The sequence below is a fragment of the Panthera leo genome, chromosome C2 (assembly GCF_018350215.1).
Source record: "Panthera leo isolate Ple1 chromosome C2, P.leo_Ple1_pat1.1, whole genome shotgun sequence".
NCBI classification, from domain to species: Eukaryota; Metazoa; Chordata; class Mammalia; order Carnivora; family Felidae; genus Panthera; species Panthera leo.
Genome location: NC_056687.1, coordinates 44,395,332 through 44,401,989, shown reverse-complemented (window position 1 = coordinate 44,401,989; position 6,658 = coordinate 44,395,332).

Here is a 6,658-nt window from a genome sequence, read left to right as displayed (position 1 = left end):
CCAACTAAATGCATTAACATTTAACTTTATAATTGATTTCTATTCTTTCTCCAAGTAGCAGCTCTCATTTCTCCCTTGTGATTCCCCATTTAACATTAACTACATCTTGGCACCTGTGATTTCTCCCTATTTGGAAACATGAAAAAATAATAATCTAAAGGCATTTGCAAATTTCTTAGAGTGATACACATTCAGGAAGTAATGGAAAGAACCACATGATTGCTGGATGCTCAATATAAAATAATTGAATGTGTGACTGAAAAAACTTGACAGATTTATATCAGTTGTATATAGACACACTTATTTGGTTTCTAGCTAACTCAAATGTGCTAATTCAGATATGGTAAATTCCACCTGAATAAACTGAATCTGAATATCATCATAGCAGATCATGTTGTTCTAGTTCTGATCATTTTAGAATACAGAAAAATAAAGTAAATTATCACGTTTGTTCCCCCAAACTTTTATTTTCTCTGTTCTATTTTTATTGAAAGAAATGTCAAGTAATATATGGAATGTATGGAAAGAATACCTCGTAAGTGTCACCACACGGTTGCTCACAACAAAAGTTTATGAGTCATACTTGAGTGTTTTCTCATTTCCAGATTCAACCTACTAACAAATCCTTTAGCGTTACTTTAAAAATACATTTTAAATCTATCCATTTATACCCATTTCTAGTGCAACCATCATAGGCCAAAGTATCATTTATCATTATCTCATTTCTGATGTATTGTAGTAGAGTTTCAGGTTTTGTTGTTGTGGTTGGGTGTTTTTTTATTTAGCTTGGTTGTTTTTGTTTGTTTGTTTGTTTGCTGTCCCTAAGCTTGCCATTTTTCCAAACTCTTAACTCATCCAGGTGGTCTTAACATTTCTCCTGAGGTAGTTCTATGCGTCATTTCCCAGAATAATTGTGTCTAAAACAAAATATTTTGAATCACAGAAAAATAGTTACATTTAAATATCCCCTAAAATATTTGTAGAATGTAAAATGATTTATGTCACTATCCTGTTCAATGGATTTTCATTGAATTAAAAGAAAAAATTAAACTACTTATCATGATCAGTGAGATTCAACTGGCCTAATATCAACCAACTATAACTTGCTTACCAGTCTCTACCTACATATGTTTTATTTTTCCCTCAATATCCAAACTCTTCTTGTACTCATGCTATTTGAACTTGAAGTTCTTTATTTCTGCCTTACATGTCATCTTAAATCCTCTACCAGTCCATACTCTTTATTTTTGTTACACTCAATTTCCATAAAATAAAGTCACACAAAGTGTTGGTTCTTTTTTTTTTTTAATGTGTATTTATTTATTTTGAGAGAGAGAAAGAGAATGTGAGCAGGGGAGGGGCAGAGAGAGAGAGGGAGAGAGAGAATCCCAAGCAGGCTCCATACCTTCAGTGCAAAGCCCATCATGGTGCTTAATCTCACCAACCAGGAGATAGTGACCTGAACCCAAATCAACAGTCAGATGCTCAACCAACTGAGCCACCCATGTTTGTCTTAATATTATTGAGTAAATTAGTAACAATAAAATGTAGTCATTTCTTTCAAAAGCCACTTCTGGAAAGCTTCATTCCAAGGATGTTTAGATTTTTTTTTTTTTAAGATATTTGCATTGTGTGAAACTTTTAATGTTTTCCAACACAATGTGTCATGTATTGAATTTGAGCATGATAAAAATGTATTATGGTTTTTGAGAAGATAGGAGAAAATGGAATTTTTTTATCAAAATCTTTTGAAATTGATATAAAAGAATAAACATACCAACAGCCAACTTTTTACTATATATGGGAAAGTCCCAAAACTTAGATATTAAGATGGATTACTTTGTGGTCTAATGAAGTATATTAAAAATAAGGTTTTCCTTTAGCATGTGCTCTGATTGAAATTAGTGATTCATGAAAGTATATCATTGCTTAATTGGCTAAGCTCAGCAGTATGTACTAATCATCAGTGACAAAAATAGGAGTTAAAACCACTAACTGCCTGAAAATTTTTGAAGAAAGGATTAAGCTGGGCAAGAGTTATTTATGAAAGAGTCAACTGAGACAAAGTTCAGTAGCATTCATTAAACTAATGAGGGGAAGCTCCTAAAATCACATTTTAAGGGCATTTCCTTAGGGTCAGAATTCAAAGTAATGCCATTTTATTTTGATGTGGTTCATTGAAACTTAGTCTGGCATTTAAAAGATTGGGCATGTTATGATTAGGAGTAGAAAGTGGTTATGAGCTTCCTGTCAGAAATTTAAAAAACAAGTACCACCAAAATATAGATCAAATTTCTGATGAAATTTGTTAAGGTATTTTTATCTAATTTCTAAAATGATGAAGTTTGTCAATGTTGCACAAGTTTCCGTGTGATTTTACTGCATTTGATTTTGGAGATTGAAGAGCAAAATTTCTAATCTTTCCTTGCAAATAGAGATATGAGTAAGATCAACACTTTGTACATGAAATAGTCCATAATTTCTAAAGTCTATCCAGATATACTTGCTAATTTATCTCTTGCCAAAGAGATGCCAGTAAAAACTAATGCATATGTTTTCAACATAAATTTTATATGAACACCTGAATAAAGAACAATTCTGCTTCATATAACACCAAAACTCTGTGAATCTATTTTGAAAGAAAGATGGATGATTAAATGCTTTAATATTCTGTTATTTTGTTAATTCACTCACATAATATAAAGAAAATAAGCATAAATTAGCACAAATAACTATATGAGTAGCAGAGACTTTGGGAATGATGAAACTTTTAAGGTATGATTAATAATTTAGCTCAGGTAAAAATAATATGAATATATGCAGTTCAATATTTTCTTGTCTTTAGTGGTCTAGCATCAGTCATTTAGAAAGATGCTTAAGGAAATATCTATGATTGCTAAGTTGACACTGGCAAGGATGAGGACATTTAACAAAAAGTAAGCTGTTGTACGTATGTGATAAATTGGGAGTAAGTAGGATGGAAGCCAAGGTTATTCTTAAAAGGTCAGTTATATGGCCATTTCTTGTGTTAACAGAACAGAGTTGATAATCATAATTCAAAGATTTTGAAAACAGTGAAATATTTCATAGCTGTGTAGTACTAAACAGATTTGAAATTCCTTACCGCATGAGAACATTATGGGAAATAGAGTATATCTATATATGCTTAGTTACTAATGTTTTATTTTGTGATTATATCCCTAAAATTCTGGAACTTGGCTGGTCTCACACAATATGTTGTCATTCTCCCCACAACCACCCCAAAAATAAAATAAAAAATGAATAAAACATAAAAATGAATGCTTTTTACACTGGGTAACAATATCATCATGATAGAGTCATTTAGATATGATTTTATTTGAGTGATAAATATCTTGGCCAGTTTACAATTCCTACGTATTGAAGTTTTTTTCTGATATTTGAGTACACTTGGGGTAGCAGAATTGTGCTTTTTTGCTGACTGCTCAAGAAAACATGAAAAAAAAAATTGTTTTCCAAGTAAAGTTGTTAACTATTGCTCCTATTTAATGAACCAAGTAACAAATCCTGACAATACCTCTCCACTATACAGAGTGGTAAGTCATGATGGTAGGGTCCACGTTTCTTAAACTTTTCACTACGTGTGTCTAGGATATATCAGTTAGGAGATACTATTACAAATTGTTCTTGGAAATGTGTAGCTAAAACTCAACTGTGCTTCATGATCTAGTTTTCTTACCTGCCATATTATAGATTTCTCCTCCTATCTAAAAGTAGAGCGTTCCTATGAAAACTTCCATCAGCCAAAATAACAGAGTGAAGAAGCAATTACCATTAATTTATATGAAAAAAATTTTTTAGTGTTATCAAACCCCCAAAACAATCTTAGACTTTTCTGATACCTTAGGACACCTCTTGCTAACAGATGCACAAAATAAATCGAGATATTTAACTGAAACAGCCCAAAGATAGGCACTTGATGCTGAGATGCTGAGTGTAGTTTCCAGGGAAGGAGCCTGGAGGGGCCACTCTTGCAGCTTGGGTGTTCACGGCCTCTATAAGGGCTTGTTATCAAACAAACGCAGAATACAATTTTTGCTTTTCAGTCTTTTTCATAAAATCAAAAGTCCTCTTCAGATTTCTTTCAGTTAGCAAAAACGGGTACAAATTAGGTCTCCCATTAAAGCGAAGTGGTGTAACAAACTTTCGAAACGTGGAAATACCTGTATGTCTGTCACTTCTTATGTCTTCTGTGTGAAGCCATAAAAACAGAATCATTCTTTCATGCTGCCAAAGTCGCTGTTAACAATGGCAGCAGTGCCATGAATATCCATTTAAGATAGTGATGCAGATGTTTCCTGCTGATGTCCTGAGTTTAGATATCTTTCCCGGGTTATGAATATATTAATATCAATAGTGCTGATGCATGAACACTCAATGTGCCAAATCTTTATTTTACTTCTTTTATTTCCATTTAGCTGGATTTTTTACATTGTGACTAAAATATAAGTCCATGAGAACTTACCTAGAGAACAAACTTGGAGACAATGGATACTTTCGGATATTTAGAATTACCCTTGTTTTCAACTTTGACATAACGACCGTGAACCAGATTTGTGAGATTCTACTTACTTTGTCCTTAGGGTGAATTCCTTCATAGGCAAGTTTGCCCAAGCAAGCTTGATTTCTAGGCTGTCCACAATGTGGTTTCAAGTGTGAATCCCTGCTGCTCTGAGCTATGCCAGCTAAGTCCATTGACCATGACATGGAAAAAAAGACATCAAAAACTTTTTGAAACTGTGGTATATCTTGTTGACTGTTGCAGTATTGGCATCAAAAATGTATTATTACTTTTTTTCCCCCATTTATATCCAGAATCAATATTCCCAGGACAATGACTTTAAAGATACACTACTATTTACTTTTTAAGCATTACTTACAGGTTTCTTTTTGTATGTTTTGCTCTAGTGAAAGAAAAGAGGTAAGGGTAGGAATACGGCAATTGCCCCGTTCGGTAAACTGATCCATTGGTGTGTGCATGTCTGTGTACATTTATGTCTGTGTTTAAGGTACCATCAAGTATTCTTTTTTTTGAATTAATGAAAATGAAAGTTAAATATAAATGCGGATTGTTGACCTTATATGTCATTTAAAATTCTCATCATTAAAATCATTTGATAAATCAATAGATAACTTTTTCACATTCAAGGATCAATTAGTGAAAAAATTAAAGCAGAGGAAGAAATGCTATGCTGTTTTTTTTTTCTTTTCTTTCTTTTCTTTTGTTTTGCCAAAGATATACAAGATTTTCTTTTTCTATCTCCCACCCCCTGCTTCTGACAACCACCAATCTGGGTCTATGTAGCTATGAGCTTTTTTTTTCATTCCACATATAAAAAATATCATATAGTGTTTGTCTTTCTCTAACTTTTTTCAATTAGCATAATGCCCTTGAGAGCCATCCCTGTTGTCATAAGTGGCAAGGTTTCATTCTTTTGTATAGCTGAATAGTATTTCATTTTGTGTGCATATATGTATGTGTGTTACATACACACACAATTTCTTTATTTTATCCAATCATGGTTACTTAAGTTGTATTTCCACATCTTGGCTACTATGCTGCAATGAATGTGGGGTTGCATATATCTTTTCAAATCAGTATTTTCAATGTCTTTAGATACATACCCAGAAGTGGAATTGCTAGGACATACGGTAGTTCTATTTTCTTTTTATTTTTTTTTTGTTTGTTTTTTGAGAGAGAGAGAGAGAGAGAGAGAGAGAGAGAGAATGAGTGGGAGAGGAGCAGAGAGAGAGAGAGAGAGGGAGACACAGAATCCAAAGCAGGCTCCAGCCTCTGAGCTGTCAGCACAGAGCCTGAGGCAGGGCTCAAACTCACAAACCGTGAGGTCATGACCTGAGCTGAAGTTGGAAGCTCAATCCCAGGCGCCCCATGGCAGTTCTATTTTTAATTTTTTGAGGAGCCCCTGAACTGTTTTCCATAGTGGCTGCACCAATTTACATTTCCACCAACAGTACACAAGGGTTTACTTTTCTTTCATAGCCTTACCAACACTTGTTATTTCTTGTCTTTTTGATAATAGCCATTCTAACAGCTGTGAGATGATATCTCATTATGGTTTTGATTTACATTTCTCTGATGATTAGTGCTGTTGAGCATTTTTTCATGTGCCTATTGGCCATCTGTACATCTTCTTTGGAAAAATGCCTACTCAGATACTCTGCTCATTTTAAAATCAGGCTGTTTCTTTTTCACTACTGAGTTGTGTGAGTTCTTTATATATTTTGGATATTAGCTCTTTATTATATATATGTAATTTGGAAATATTTTCTCAACAATTCAATTGTATTGTTCAATAAGTTAATCTGTTGATGTGTGTATGTATACATGTATGTTTAAAGCAACACTAGATATTCTTGAATGGAAAATTAGCAAAAAGACTAGATAGATAATATCATAGTAAGAAAATTTTCTATTCAGGAGTGCTTGGGTGGCTCAGTCAGTTAACCATCCAACTCTTGGTTTTGGCATAGGTCATGATCTCACGGTTCATGAGTTCGAGTCCCGCCTCAGGCTCCATGAACAGCAGGGAGCCCGCTTGGGATTCTCTCTCTCCCTCTCTCTCTCTCTGTCCCTCCTCTGCTTATGCACACCTGCTCT